The following is a 17409-nucleotide window of genomic DNA, read 5'->3' on the forward strand; positions in this document are numbered from 1 at the left end:
TATCTGTACATCGAAGTGAAATGGTATATTTCATATGTCACTCGATCCGGGACGTTTCGCCTATCTAAAGAGTGTGTGCACACTGTATCAAATAAGTTACTTGTAGGATGCAGTTCTGCCCCTCTCCCGTTAGGTCAATAGTGATCATAAAAATGACTCAGCTAGTGTCCCCTCTCGTCTCTGTTCATGTTTTGAGTGGATTCAGATAAATAGGCAAAAGTAAGACGAAACAATGAAATAATAATACAAAAGGTGATGTTGAAAAGTTAAAACACGCGTACAATTAAATTCATATACATTTGTACATGTATAAAACACTTATTAATTGCAAACAGGATGAACCACAAATTTAAAAACACGTATTTACAGGAAAACCTTGAATATATTCAAAATTTTATTTGCACCATTGTAACTACAAAGTAGTTTGAAGGCAAAATAGAAAAACACAGTGAAATACATGTAGAAAAGTCGCAAAGTGATTGCTTATATTTCTTATATACATTAACATGAACAAAATTAACTTAGCTTCAAATAGAAAATTTGATTTAAACATTTTTAGCTGCAACGTCTGTTTAATGAATAAGCAATAGTCCAGTATAAATAACTTATATAAGATATCTCATTTAATTTCTATATGAGATATCTCATATAGGATATAAGATATCTCATATAGTATATAAGATATATCTTATATCGCACATAAGATATCTCATTTAATTTTCTATATAAGATATCTCATATAATATATACGATATATCATATAGCTATATAAGATATCTTATATAATTGAAATTTCGTTGCTTTATAAGATAACTGATATAGAATGAGATTTCGTGGCATTAAAAACCAGAAACTAATTTCTCCCTCGAGAATCATTCGGAGCACATTCAGGATTGCATTGGGCGCAATGGCGGAGAGGGATGGTACGGGTGCTGTATTTTCCCTAGGCCTAGCTCGCCTTGTCTCTCTTATAGCGGCCAAAGCAGAGGCTGCTATTTCCCGCACTCTTGAAGTGGGCTCAGACATAATGGCGGTGACAGGAACACGTGTTGTTACAACAAGCCTACTGTCCCGAGATATTCCGGACGGGGAGACTTCATTTTCGACATTTTGTTAAAATCTCGTTCCTATATAAGATATCTTATTTAGTAACGAGACTTTAATTATCTTATATAGCTATATGATATATCTTATATATTATATAAGATATCTTATATAGAAAATTAAATGAGATATCTTATATACGATATAAGATAGCTTATATAGTATATAAGATATCTCATATAGGATATAAGATATCTTATATAGCATCTCATTTAATTTCTATATAGGATATCGCATATAGTATATAAGATATCTCATATACTATATAAGATATCTCATATGCTATATAAGATATCTTATATAGTATATAAGATATCTCATATGCTATATAAGATATTTTATATAATTCGATGAAATACAGGATCGACATTGCCCCTTGAATAAATGTTAAGTTGGCTTGCCATAGAAATAATCAAACTGCTTATTGCTATTTGCTGATCTGATTTTTCTGCTTAACATATTTTAGTATAAATCCATGTACCATACTTCTGCATTATAAGTCAGGACAGGTTTTACAAGGGATTGAAAGAGTTTACACTGGGCATCTACTGGAAAGTTTGTGATATTTTCTGCATTTTTTTTATTGCAAAAAGAACGTTAATACCTTTGTTGGACAATTCCTTTACAGACGGTGTACATTTACCTGCTGTATTTACCAGGTTACCAATATATAACTACTCTTTAGTCATGTCTATATTATCGTTACCAATATTAAATTTGTAGTTTTTAATAACACGGTTTGTTGAATTGAATATCATTGCTTTTGTTTTCTGAGTATTTATTGAAAGTTTCCATCTATTGCAATATGTATATAAGTCATTTAATGATTTTTGTAATCCCTCGGCTGTTTCAGACAATATTACCAGATCATCTGCGAACATAAGGCAACCTAGTTCCGAGTCAACAAGCTTTAAAGGATCATTTTTTTTAATAAATTAGGAAGATCATTTACATACAAATTGAACAGAGAGGGGCTCATACTATCCCCCTGCTTGAGTCCTCTAAAACTATCAAAGTAAACGGAGAAGAACGAATAATTTTTTTAAGGCAGATGTACATATTACTAATGACTTGAAAGCGTTTGCTGCCGATACCATATCTAGCTAACTTATAGAGCAAACATTTCTCCATTGTTAAAATCAACAAAAAAGGCAAATACTTTTTTCTTTTTCCACAAACATATTTGGTAGTGAGAGATTTAAGTACAAATAAGCTATCTGTGGTTCTTTGCTTTTTCCTGAAACCAAATTGAAGGTCGGATAATTTACCTGCCATAAATTCAGTGAGTCTTTTGTTTAAAATAGAATTAAACAATTTACTGAGACAACTAATACGGGATATACCTCTATAATTAGTTGGCATGCTTTTATCTCCAGCTTTAAATATAGGAACCAAGTGTGATCTGACCCACCTTTCTGGATAGTAACCACAATTTAAAATGATATTGAATAGTTTTGATAGAATATTCAGCATAACTGGAGAAGAGTGCTTTATGACCTCGTTTGTTATATTATCTGGGCCACAACTCTTGCCACATTTGTGATCTCGAATTGCCTGTTTAATCTCCTTCATACTCATATCTTGGTCAGTTATAAGTTTAGTATCAAGCTTTGTAATTAGAGTGTCAAATTCTTGAGAAATATAATCATCAAATTCTGGATTGACCTTTTGTTTGCGACCCAGGTCCTTAAAATGATCAACAAAAGCAGACCAGTTAACAGGGTCCACATTTTCTAATTGCTTTTTATTTATAGATTTAAGAAAAGCCCAAAACTGTTTAGAATCATGTGCTGGAATATTATTGAGTTTACATGGTAGATTTTTTTTTGATATATTATTTCTTTGCCTTTGTAATTGACTTCAATTTCTTTACCATAAAAAAGAAACTGGCATGCAATTCTTTATCAAATGGCTGTTTTTTCATCTTCTGACCTAGATTATTTACTGTGCTCCGTAAACTGAAAAACTCACTATCAGTCCGCTGTGACCGTTTCTTCCTTTTTTTCTTTCATTTAAATTTAATAGTCATACAGGATTCTTGCATTACACTGTAGATATTACATAATTTTTCGGAAGCTTTATCAATACTTTCCTCATTATCCGCAATTTGCATCTCTTGAAAGTCAAGGATTTCATTTTGTAGATATGGTAAAGTAAGACTATTTACCAGTTTTTCTCTAGACATGTTGTTCCACACATATTTCTTTAAAGTGTGTAGCCTGGGCTTTTTAAGTCCACCAGACTTGACATTACAAGATAGTGTGACTCTTATTTGAACATGATCTAATAAATATGAAGGTTGTTTCACAGTAAAATATTTAACTAAGGAGAGAAGGCTAGAATTGACAATAATATAATCCACAACACTACAACCAAAACTTTTATAGCATGTGAAGTTTCCAATAGAGTCGCCAACAAACCTTTCATTTAATATTCTCAGGCTTGAAGAAATACACAAATCCAGAAGTTGTCTCCCCTGATGGTTAGTGACTGAATCTACAGAATTTCTGCATGCAGTGTTGTCAGCTTGATAATTGTTAGGGAGAAGATGAGAAGTATGTTCTGATGATTCATCGTTTAGTGTGAAATCTGGACAGGAGCCAGTTCTGGAGTTAAAATCTCCCGCTAGCAAAATATTTCCCTGTGGCTAGTGATGCCACTTCAGCCTCAATATTATGGTAGTCATCTTCATAGTAATTTGATGATACTGGTGGGATGTAAATTGCACAAATGAAAGCATCTTTTTCAAGACCAAAACATGTTTGTCTAGTTGGATCCACAGTCTATTAGAAGATGCTGTGGCTTTACTTACATGTGTTACTCTTTTAGCAATTGAGTTTTTAACATAGATATTTATGCCCCACTGTCTCTTTTCGTCCTCTTATTTTTCTTTCTACATTTAGAGAAAGTAATAAAATTAGATTGGGCTACATTTGATCTCCTGTCCAGGTTTCTAGAAGTATGTTAATATCACAATTTAGATGGGATTGAAATGCATCATCATTATGTTTCCCTCCAAGCCCGTTTATATTCCAACATGATATGGTAAGCTGATCTCTTGTTTTGAAATTGATCATATCTAGCTATAACTATCTATCATGAACTTGTGTGTTGTAGTGACCCAAACAGTTTCATTGTGAATTAGTACATTTATAATTTTATAATCATATATTAGATTGACAATGTAGTCTGCTCAACTCTCTTCTTATTACCGTTTCAATATGTACATGTGTAAAACCTGGCATCCCACATTTCCTTTCATCATATACAGGTTATGTGGTATGGGTCCCTATACCACACATATTCTTCATACAAATTTGTTTTGATAATGTATTTCAATTCTAGAATAAACAATACATTTTCACAAATCATCTGATTATCTGTCCTGTCATCCAACAAATTCCTGTGACTGGTTTAATTATCAACATACATGTATTAGACCGAGATCATCCAACATCAGTAAATATATGGTATTGGAATTCGAAACTTCAATACCCCTCAAGTACTGGCTTATATGTACTTACTACTTAGTGCATGTACATAATTAGTCTCTACATGTCAGTTATAATATGCTATACAATTTATATACACTGCAAAATTCATACACACTGCTTGACTTATGAAGGAATGCCATTATGCTGACCTTATCATGTTACTAATTACATGACATTGACCTTGTTCAAACTTGATATGCTATACTAAATGTGATATGCATACAACACTACAGGTGTTACCAAGTTAACTGACAATGAACTAACAATGAAAAGATACAACAAATTCAGTAAAAAAGTAACAATGAAAAATACAACAAATTCAGTAAAAAAGTAAATACAGGCCTTGTGTGATCCTGACCCAAATAATACTACATATACTTATAAAACTCTTAGTAACTTGCAAGTCAAGAATGACCTTGACCTTGATCATACAATAGTTAATATTGTTAGTAAATCAATATGATTATACACTGCCCCACCAGTGATTATATCCTCAAGTGTTACTGTGAATACCGGTGAACCCGAATATCATGATCCTTGTAGCGGATAGCTTCCACAAGGGATGCTACGATTCTGTCAATACTATGGTTCAGATTTTGTTTAGATTGTTTTGGTGCAGGGGAAAGGGGAAAACTGTTATCTCTGTATTCCAACGGTTGTCACTGTCACTCGATACCCATATGGAAGAAGATTGTGTGAAACTGATCACCCCTAGTAGGCCATTTAACACAGATTTGTAGTTCATCACTAAGGTACGGATTCCACTCATATTAGGGTAAATCCCGTCCTGCATTTTCTCTCTGACGAAATTGTTTTGGACAACAACGTGAATACCGAGAGATTCACACAAGGCGTGAAGCCTGTCATTGAATTCTAAACGTTTGTTTTGGTACATATTTGAACTGTGTTAATTGTTATACCATCTTGGCAGAACTTCACTAACCACAATTTCTGTATTGTGCTGCGAAGTCAGATATCAATCCGTATCCATTTGCTGATCAACTCGTCGTCCGAATATTTCCACCTCAACGGTCGGGTTTGTTTGAGACAAGTGTTTGCGTACAGCCGCCATGGTGACAGCATACTCAATCCGGTGCTCCATTGGGATTAGATCCCTGTTCTTGAGATCGAAGTAAAAGTTCGGTTCCTCTCCTAATATCATACAGCCAATTACAGGACATGTGTTGACAATAGTAAGACATGGTGCCCCAGAAGAGCCTTGTTCTTGATTAAAGGAAAGTGGGACAAAACTGTCGTCATCCAGTTTCTGGTAGGCTGTTCGAATCTTCCCGCAATTGGTCGACGGTCCCAAGTCTGTTTCCAATTGACTTTTTATTTTAGTGATATGCGCCTTCGCATCTTTTATTCTTGGCGAACCTCGAGGGATAATTCCTATATTAAATTCATACATTTCGAATGTGTTGTGCGGGTTACCATATCCAATGACATGAAAAGAACTAATCTTTCCCATGAAAGTCTCCACTGGAATCTGAAAAGGCTTTGGGATTGTTTGAGACTGGACTCGTTTTCTTAGTTTAAGAATTGCGTAATCCAACAGTTTGTCAGAAGCAACAATGTATGGTTCTACGCCAAACTGCATGTCATTCTGGTTCCGTAAAAAGGAGACGTTGATGTGTGAGAAATTCTGCTTGTCGGGTGTCAAACCATTTGCCGTCATCACCTCTGAGGTAAAATTAAATAGTTATATCGAATAACGAAATAAGAAAAAATGACATTCCTATATGAAATGATGTTCGTTTAAGTCGGATCATTCAAATGATAACTTATTTTATGTAGAAATTACGGTAAGATAGTTTATATAAACTGTGCTGCATCACTAGATATTCATATTTACTTAATATAAATTTTACACACAAAAACAATAACAACAGAGGAATTGTTTGGTTATTGTATGGTATGGTACAGAAATTACGGTGTGATGACCACATGTTAATACAAATATGTACAAGGACTATTGCAAAGGTTATATCAATGTTTTGATCCTAATACACAACGGTTAGTTTCCTGTCGCTATAAAGTATCCCAAAGCCTGTTATTTATCGGCTAGAATCCGTTACCCTTGATATTTTACTGTTTTATTTCAATGCCTTTACATACCAATGAATCCCATGACAGCGTGCCGTGCCGTCATCACATACTGTGGGCCAACACGGAATGCTGTGGCTGTCTGGCCATTGGTCGTCTCCATTAGACCAACGGATGTTCCCCAATCAAGCATCATTTCTAGGTCAAATCCCGTCATACCGGGCATGTTACGTTTGTAAGTGTTAGTTTCTATACATTCACCTACAAATCGTAAATAACCAATGGATATAATATTGGTAATTACACCAAATAACATCTTTCTCACATTTAACTGTCGAGCCGGACACCGTTCCCTGGCGACATTTGTACCATAAGGTCATTTCTTGACACGGTGTCCAAACTACACACAGTGATCTACGTGATAGGTGTATAGTTGTGCCTGCAGACAAAGTATCTAATCACTTAATCTTTGTAAACACCATTACATTCTGGCTTGCAGGCTTGCTGGATAGCCAAGGAAACCTTACCTATATATTTTTTGCAATTTTTCGAAAGTAGCAGATCTAATATATCACGTTTCTTTATCACGATCTTTCCGATTTACCACCAATGATATTGATACAGGCCTGTCTTGTTTTAAGTGGATTTCGAAACCTCACATTAATCCTTATAAACAACGTTCTATCGCTGCCTCTTTTAGATGCTCAACTAAGAAATTATCAAAAATATCCACATACCATTCTCAGTAACATTAAATCAGGGCTGTACTTGTAATTTGACACTGTTTACTCAAGAAGTGGAATAAATGGTACGTTATATATAATATGTATATTGATTTTGAAGAATTCAAAAGATCTTTTGATCAATATCGAACATCCTGTTCGCAAAAAAGTTTTTCTATCAAAACCTTTGACTTTTTGACCCTTTACACCACCATACCATACTACTGAACAAATTGAAGTAACGCCTTCGTCTTTTATGAATTTATTGATACGCTTACCAGGACTGGTAAAAAACTTAACCAAGTCCTTCAATTCCAAATTCAAACATATATCGACGATGTGCATTCTTTATATCTTTGTATCAAATCCAGTACTAATTTCTTGAGTACGTATTAGATACCCATTGTGCAAATTGTCCAGTATATATAGGATCTTAAATGAGTTTTCATTTCATATGAGATTTTATGAAACGAGTCTTAGAAGTTTTATTTTTGCGAGCCTTCGAGAGCAGAAATTAAAACTTCGAGACGAATTTTATAAAAGCTCATATGAAATGAAAACTTTAAGATACTTTTTATCACATAACTCAGAAAACTTACATTTTGACAGGTTTTAAAGCCAAAATGTAGTGGGCTTAATCAAACGGAGACAGCCATTTTGTTGCGCCATTCACAATTTATGACCTCACGTCATTTACCATATTATGACGTCACAATCGATTTCTGACTGACACTGCCAATGAAAAAAAACGCTCATATGTAAAAATATTACACGAGCAAATTCACTGGATAACAGGCCGATTATGTGATAAAACTGAATGAAGACTAATTATGTCACAGTCTTGCGCCTAAACACACAAATGCTATCCATTCCTTATATATACGCACCTTCAAGGTGAAAAGGGCTGATCAGTTGAGAGTTTTGTCTATTTGGCTGTCTGTTTTCTAAACGATGACCTGTTTTTGGGAAAAATAAAAACAATTGTATTGGATAGGCTGTATCTCATGGCCTGTCGAACGTTGCATTATATGAACATTTTGTGTTTTGTGTTCAAATCTTGTGATTTGTATAAAAAAAGTGGTCAGCTTGGAGATCATCCCGAGATATGAGGGGGTAAACTGAAAAATCACAAATGGTCTCTATTTGACAAAACTACATGTTCTGTTTTGAAACTTTCTTCATAATTTTGATGTATTGTTTATGGTTTAGCTGCAAATAATAGAAAATGCTTAAAAAGATGAATAGTAGGTCACTGTGACCTTGTTATATATCGGCTTAGTTATGTCAACAATTTGTCAATTTTTTGTGCCTAAAATCATATCAGAACCCTGCAATTATCTTACCATAATTTAATTTATACGTATCTTAATTAAATCTCAACAAATGTAATTGAACACACACCTCAAATTAAATGTTTTTTTTCCCCATCATTTTTAAATAATAGACTTCTAAGAATTGAAAGAAATATTGAAACGACCCTCTAATAAAAATGATATCTATAGCCTCATGAATCTCACTTAAATACAATATATATTTATGAGTTGGATATGCATAGGTCTATATGGCAATTCATGAAATGATTTACACAAAATGTGTATGGATCAAACCGATGTAGAGGTCCATAAGCATTCTGGCTAGCACTTACATATGGCGCCGGATCATTATATCAAATTGTAATACTCCTATGTGCCCAATTGTTTACCCTATGCAAACTCTATGCAAGTTATAACTATCCAGAAAAATACATGTTAAAACAACATCAATATTTAGTCGACCTTGAGAAACTGGTTTAATTTTTCTAACTGCTGTAGGTGGAATTTGAATATTAACCGTCGTACATGGAAAAACTTGTATGGATTAATAATGTGACCTGTGAAGTGGGCACAAATGACACTATAATCTTTTAGAATGGACTACCAAAATTATTTGTCCAAGACAAAGCGAATATACTGAAAGAAATATCAGCAATGTACATTTATTATCGGTATCTGATATTTTCCTGAGTTTAAGATATCTATATTTAGATTGTAAACAAAACATTGCATCTTACAACCAATCAAACGTTCTCATGTTCTCTCTAACATTCACTTCGACCATAAAGATATTCAGAGAATCCAGAAAACAGTGCTACATAATCATTTCGAAAATATGTCTCACGTCATTTTATGCGATTTAACTTTTAACTGTAACCTTATCTTCACTGTTTTTATATGGCAGATTTGTTTTATATTTTCCCGCGTAGCATATCATCACATCTTAGTTAAATACGGACAATATTCATTCTAGAATTCAGTACTACTGCAACTTGGCAGTGTTTACACACGCATAAATGAATGTTTTACACGACAGTATGAAAAATGACGAGAAAGATAAACGATATTATTTTAGATATTATCATCACTGTACCAAAATCAGGACACATTTTAGATAATTATCAATACTTTTTATACCATACCATCAGTTCCAAAAATGTTTGTTCTTTTTTGATAAATATCCACTGGCCCTTACACCGACGTTGCTGTACACTGAAAGGGACACTTCGATATTTTGGCAAATATTTTGACATAAACTATTAATATCGGCAGATAAGTATGCATAGTTGAATTATTTAAGAGTCAACGAGGGATCTGATTAAATTTGTTCTCCAAACTAGCATTGGTTTAGATAAAATAGACTTTTGAAAATGATATCCAAACAAATACCGTGTCACGGCATGTAAATCAGGAAAGTTTTGTTTTGGTAAATATTCTTACCTTTAAATTGTCCATGTAAAGATAATCCGCAACCAATAAAGCTTATCTCCAGTTAAATTGTCATTAAAGTATTGTCAAATGAAAACTGTCTGCATAAAAGCACTTCTTTGCATTGCATGACAGTTTCTTTGGCTTTTTCCCCACAAGTGTCCCGTTTTGGGCACTGTCCCGATTTGGGTACAGTGACGTTATATATCAAGCTTTTTAAGTAGAGGATACGCGATATGTGAACAATGACTTGCCAGAAGTGAGCAGACTTAGCGAAATAACGGTTTCCGTATGCCTGCATTCCGGTTTACCAAATACTTGTTGCCATTTCTTAAAACTTAAAATGCGCAGGCTCAGTGAAAGCTTTGTTAAAGAGAGGAAAATAAAATGACGACCTTCCTATTTTGTGTCATTTTGATGAAGAAATATACGTTCTCAATTTGACTATAGAATCGTATTGCATGAGTGTTGTTAGTATTCTAATATCAGATTTATCACTACTGTATTGTTTTCGATAGAAAAATATAATGTAACGAAACACTACATTACCTTCATACATAGCGCCTTTTTTCTTCTTACTTAACTTCTTCTTCAATGGAGGAACATCTAAAAAATGCATAATCATTATGTTAGATATGAATTATTTGTTATCAGAATCAATCGTACCGTTTATTGTTTATTATAGTACACTTTTTATGTGCTTAATTTATTGAGGGCAATTGAATAAATTCTGTCAACTGTGTTGGTAATATATTTGACGTTTATAGTTTGATCTTTCTAGTACAATCCTTCGAAGTATTCTCCCTTAGCAGAAAGCACATTCGCCCTCGCGTTATCCATGAGGTTAATGCTGCACAGAAGTCTCCTCTTGGTATACTGGCGAGACACTCGAAGATTGCATTAACCAGAGCACTTCTAGAGGCATACAGATTCCCAGAGATAATTTTCTTTAGTTAGGAAAACAAGAGTATTTGAACAGGTTAACGGGGTGGTTAGGTGGTCAATATGTACTACCTTCTCTTACTTCAAAAATACATGTACGCTATTTCTTTTGAAGGTTAAAAGCATTGTCGTGAATTAGCTGGATGCCATTCAACCCTTTACTTAGAATCTGTTCTTTAAATGCTTTTGCAATCTGCCAAGGCGCTAAACTATTTCATTGCCAATTCGTATGGGCGTTTTGTGGTGACAGAATCTATCGAATTGCCCTCGTATTCAGGTTTTGTTTTATTTGATGACGTCACGGGCTAATTTTAGCCATTACAACTGTTATATTTTTAATATACAGTAAGTAATTACATTTTGCTTGCTTCATTATGATCACTGTATGACAGCACACTCGTCAAACTCAATATGTATACTAAATATATATAATTGGTATGAAAACCATGACAGTCTATCTTTTTGAATGGCACAGTTTTAGTTACGTTTGCGATAAAAGTTACTGTATCGTATATAACGCCTATAACAGAACGTTTACAGCATATCTGCATAACTGAAACAAGAGGACTAGAGGGCCTGTACCAATCACATGGATATATTTGAATTACTTGATATGAGGTAAAAATACAGCACTCCATGTTAAGTACTGTTTGTACAGATGAAATTTCAGAAAGATCTATCCAGTATTTTTGGCGATATAGCGAGAACAAACTTCATATTTCATCATTTCATCACCTAAAATCATATCAGAACCCTACATTTATCTTACCATAATTGAATTTATACGCATCTGAATCAAATCTCAAAAAATGTTATTAAACACACATTTCAATTTAAATGATTTTTAAAATGATTTTTTAACAAAAAATAACATTTCTCAACAAATTTACCGACAAAGCATAATTACAATTTACCAATAACATGAAAGATTGTCATAAAAATCACCGTTGAACCCCCCCCCCCCCCCAAAAAAATACCTACCTATTTCTTACATGCCATTTTTTTCTTATTCATAAAAGACACATGCTAGACTTTGTAATCATCAATTAATGTAATTTTTGCAAGGTAAACTAAAATAAAAGATGTAAGACTTGGTGTACAGTATGGGGGAAACGATGTCTGAGATACGTGAGGTGAAATTATTCAAGTTTTTACACGAAAACGAAAAAACTGGCAATATGAAACACAGAAAAATAAATTAAGTTTATTTCATGGACCTCTATTAAAGTGATTTCTGTACTGTACCGAGAATAGACTTCTAAGAATTGAAAGAAAAATTGAAACGACCCTCTAATAAAAATGATATCTATAGCCTCATGAATCTCACTTAAATACAATATATGTCTATCTCATTGCAACAACTCTACAAATTGGGAGTTTATTAGATCTTCTGACAGTCAATGTTCAGACAAACATTTATGAGTTGGATATGCATAGGTCTATATGGCAATTCATGAATTGATTTACACAAAATGTGTATGGATCAAACCGATGGCTAACACTTACATATGGCGCCGGATCGATATCTTAAATTGTAATACTCCTATGTGCCCATTTGTTAACCCTGTGGAAACTCTATGCAAGTTATAACTATCTAGAAATAAATGTTAAAATAACTTCAATATTTAGTCGAACTTGAGAAACTGGTTTATTTTTCTAACTGCTGTAGGTGGAATTTGAATATTAACCGTCGTACTTGGAAAATCTTTTATGGATTAATAATATGATTTGTGAAGTGGGCACAAATGACACTATAAACTATTAGAATGGGCTACCAAAATTAATTTGTCCAAGACAAAGTGAATACAATGAAAGAAATGTCAGCAATGTACCTTCATTATCAGTATCTGATATTTTCCTGAGTTTAAGAGATTTATATTTAGATTGTAAACAAAACATTGCATCTTAGAACCAAACAAACGTTCTCATGTTCTCTCCAACATTCACTTCGACCATAAAGATATTCAGAGAATCCAGAAAACAGTGCTACATGATCATTTCGAAAATATGTCTCACGTCATTTTATGCGATTTAACTTTTAACTGTAACCTTGTGTTCACTGTTTTTATATGACAATTTGGTTTTATATTTTCCCGCGTAGCATATCATCACATCTTAGTTAAATACGGACAGTATTTATTCTAGAATTCGGTACTACTGCAACTTGGTAGTGTTTACACACGCATAAATGAATGTTTTACACGACAGTATGAAAAATGACGAGAAAGATAAACGATATTATTTTAGATATTATCATCACTGTACCAAAATCAGGACACATTTTAGATAATTATCAATACATTTTATACCATACCATCAGTTCCAAAAATGTTTGTTCTTTTTTGATAAATATCCACTGGCCCTTACACCGAAGTTGCTGTACACTGAAAGGGACACTTCGATATTTTGGCAAATATTTTGACATAAACTATTAATATCGGCAGATAAGTATGCATAGTTGAATCATTTAGGAGTCAACGAGGGTTCTGATTAAATTTGTTCTCCAAACTAGCATTGGTTCAGATAAAATAGACTTTTGAAAATGATATCCAAACAAATACCGTGTCACGGCATGTAAATCAGGAAAGTTTTGTTTTGGTAAATATTCTTACCTTTAAATTGTCCATGTAAAGATAATCCGCAACCAATAAAGCTTAACTACAGTTAAATTGTCATCAAAGTATTGTCAAATGAAAACTGTCTACATAAAAGCACTTCTTTGCATTGCATGACAGTTTCTTTGGCTTTTTCCCCACAAGTGTCCCGTTTTGGGCACTGTCCCGATTTGGGTACAGTGACGTTATATATCAAGCTTTTTAAGTAGAGGATACGCGATATGTGAACAATGACTTGCCAGAAGTGAGCAGACTTAGCGAAATAACGGTTTCCGTATGCCTGCATTCCGGTTTACCAAATACTTGTTGCCATTTCTTAAAACTTAAAATGCGCAGGCTCAGTGAAAGCTTTGTTAAAGAGAGGAAAATAAAATGACGACCTTCCTATTTTGTGTCATTTTGATGAAGAAATATACGTTCTCAATTTGACTATAGAATCGTATTGCATGAGTGTTGTTAGTATTCTAATATCAGATTTATCACTACTGTATTGTTTTCGATAGAAAAATATAATGTAACGAAACACTACATTACCTTCATACATAGCGCCTTTTTTCTTCTTACTTAACTTCTTCTTCAATGGAGGAACATCTAAAAAATGCATAATCATTATGTTAGATATGAATTATTTGTTATCAGAATCAATCGTACCGTTTATTGTTTATTATAGTACACTTTTTATGTGCTTAATTTATTGAGGGCAATTGAATAAATTCTGTCAACTGTGTTGGTAATATATTTGACGTTTATAGTTTGATCTTTCTAGTACAATCCTTCGAAGTATTCTCCCTTAGCAGAAAGCACATTCGCCCTCGCGTTATCCATGAGGTTAATGCTGCACAGAAGTCTCCTCTTGGTATACTGGCGAGACACTCGAAGATTGCATTAACCAGAGCACTTCTAGAGGCATACAGATTCCCAGAGATAATTTTCTTTAGTTAGGAAAACAAGAGTATTTGAACAGGTTAACGGGGTGGTTAGGTGGTCAATATGTACTACCTTCTCTTACTTCAAAAATACATGTACGCTATTTTTTTTGAAGGTTAAAAGCATTGTCGTGAATTAGCTGGATGCCATTCAACCCTTTACTTAGAATCTGTTCTTTAAATGCTTTTGCAATCTGCCAAGGCGCTAAACTATTTCATTGCCAATTCGTATGGGCGTTTTGTGGTGACATAATCTATCGAATTGCCCTCGTATTCAGTTTTTGTTTTATTTTGATGACGTCACGGGCTAATTTTAGCCATTACAACTGTTATATTTTTAATATACAGTAAGTAATTACATTTTGCTTGCTTCATTATGATCACTGTATGACAGCACACTCGTCAAACTCAATATGTATACTAAATATATATAATTGGTATGAAAACCATGACAGTCTATCTTTTTGAATGGCACAGTTTTAGTTACGTTTGCGATAAAAGTTACTGTATCGTATATAACGCCTATAACAGAACGTTTACAGCATATCTGCATAACTGAAACAAGAGGACTAGAGGGCCTGTACCAATCACATGGATATATTTGAATTACTTGATATGAGGTAAAAATACAGCACTCCATGGTAGGTACTGTTTGTACAGATGAAATTTCAGAAAGATCTATCCAGTATTTTTGGCGATATAGCGAGAACAAACTTCATATTTCATCACTTCATCACCTAAAATCATATCAGAACCCTACATTTATCTTACCATAATTGAATTTATACGCATCTGAATCAAATCTTATTTTTTTTTTTATTAAACACACATCTCAATTTATATGTTTTTTTTTTTTTTTTTTTTAATAAAAAATAACATTTCTTAACAAATTACTCGACAAAGCATAATTACAATTTACCAAAAACATGAAAGATTGTCATAAAAATCACCGTTGAACCCCCCCCCCCTCCCCCCCCCAAAAAAATACCTACCTTTTTTTCTTACATGCCATTTTTTTCTAATTCATAAAAGACACATGCTAGACTTTGTAATCATCAATTAATGTAATTTTTGCAAGGTACACTAAAATAAAAGATGTAAGACTTGGTGTACAGTATGGGGGAAACGATGTCTGATTTACGTGAGGTGAAATTATTCAAGTTTTTACACGAAAACGAAAAAAATGGCAATTTGAAACACAGAAAAATAAATTAAGTTTATTTCATGGACCTCTATTAAAGTGATTTCTGTACTGTACCGAGAATAGACTTCTAAAATTGAAAGAAAAATTGAAACGACCCTCTAATAAAAATGATATCTATAGCCTCATGAATCTCACTTAAATACAATATATGTCTATCTCATTGCAACAACTCTACAAATTGGGAGTTTATTAGATCTTCTGACAGTCAATGTTCAGACAAACATTTATGAGTTGGATATGCATAGGTCTATATGGCAATTCATGAATTGATTTACACAAAATGTGTATGGATCAAACCGATGCAGAGGCCTATAAGCATTCTGGCTAATACTTATATATGGCGCCGGATCGATATCTTAAATTGTAATACTCCTATGCGCCCATTTCTTAACCATGTGGAAACTCTATGCAAGTTATAACTATCCAGAAATAAATATTAAAATAACTTCAATATTTAGTCGACCTTGAGAAACTGGTTTATTTTTCTAACTGCTGCAGGTGGAATTTGAATATTAACCGTCGTACTTGGAAAAACTTTTATGGATTAATAATATGATTTGTGAAGTGGGCACAAATGACACTATAAACTATTAGAATGGGCTACCAAAATTAATTTGTCCAAGACAAAGTGAATACAATGAAAGAAATGTCAGCAATGTACATTCATTATCAGTATCTGATATTTTCCTGAGTTTAAGAGATCTATATTTAGATTGTAAACAAAACATTGCATCTTAGAACCAAACAAACGTTCTCATGTTCTCTCCAACATTCACTTCGACCATAAAGATATTCAGAGAATCCAGAAAACAGTGCTACATGATCATTTCGAAAATATGTCTCACGTCATTTTATGCGATTTAACTTTTAACTGTAACCTTGTCTTCACTGTTTTTATATGGCAGATTTGTTTTATATTTTCCCGCGTAGCATATCATCACATCTTAGTTAGATACGGACAATATTCATTCTAGATTTCTGTACTACTGCAACTTGGCAGTGTTTACACACGCATAGATGAATGTTTTACACGACAGTATGAAAAATGACGAGAAAGATAAACGATATTATTTTAAAAATTATCATCACTGTACCAAAATCGGGACACATTTTAGATAATTAACAATACTTTTTATACCATACTATCAGTTCCAAAAATGTTTGTTCTTTTTTGATATCCACTGGCCCTTACACCCACGTTTCTGTACACTGAAAGGGACACTTCGATATTTTGGCAAATATATTGACATAAACGATCAATATCGTCAGAAAAGTATGCATAGTTGAATTATATAAGAGTCAATGAGGGTTCTGATTAAATTTGTTCTCCAAACTAGCATTGGTTTGGATAAAATAGACTTTTGAAAATGATATCCAAATAAATACCGTCTCACGGCACGTAAATCAGGAAGGTTTTGTTTTGGTAAATATTCTTATTTTTGAATTGTCCATGTAAAGATAATGCGCAAACAATAAAGCTTAACTACAGTTAAATTGTCATTATAGTATTGTCTAATGAAAACTGTCCACATAAAAGCACTTCTCTGCATTGCATGACAGTTTCTTTGGCTGTTTCCCCACAAGTGTCCCGATTTGGGCACTGTCCCGATTTGGG

At 33.4% G+C, this 17409-nt stretch overlaps 1 long non-coding RNA gene across 1 annotated transcript in view; it reads right to left on the reverse strand.

Moving 5' to 3' along the window:
* Nucleotides 1-10649: 10649 nt before the first annotated feature.
* The window catches only part of LOC110461567, a 42813-nt gene continuing 36053 nt past the window's right edge, over nt 10650-17409 (reverse strand). The window contains exons 4-5 of the long non-coding RNA XR_002464148.1: nt 14199-14255; nt 10650-10713 (exon numbers count right to left, since the gene is read on the reverse strand). This is a non-coding gene — a long non-coding RNA (uncharacterized LOC110461567). The remainder of the gene's footprint in view (nt 10714-14198; nt 14256-17409) is intronic.

Source organism: Mizuhopecten yessoensis, unplaced genomic scaffold, assembly GCF_002113885.1.
Source record: "Mizuhopecten yessoensis strain PY_sf001 unplaced genomic scaffold, ASM211388v2 scaffold10635, whole genome shotgun sequence".
NCBI classification, from domain to species: domain Eukaryota; kingdom Metazoa; phylum Mollusca; class Bivalvia; order Pectinida; family Pectinidae; genus Mizuhopecten; species Mizuhopecten yessoensis.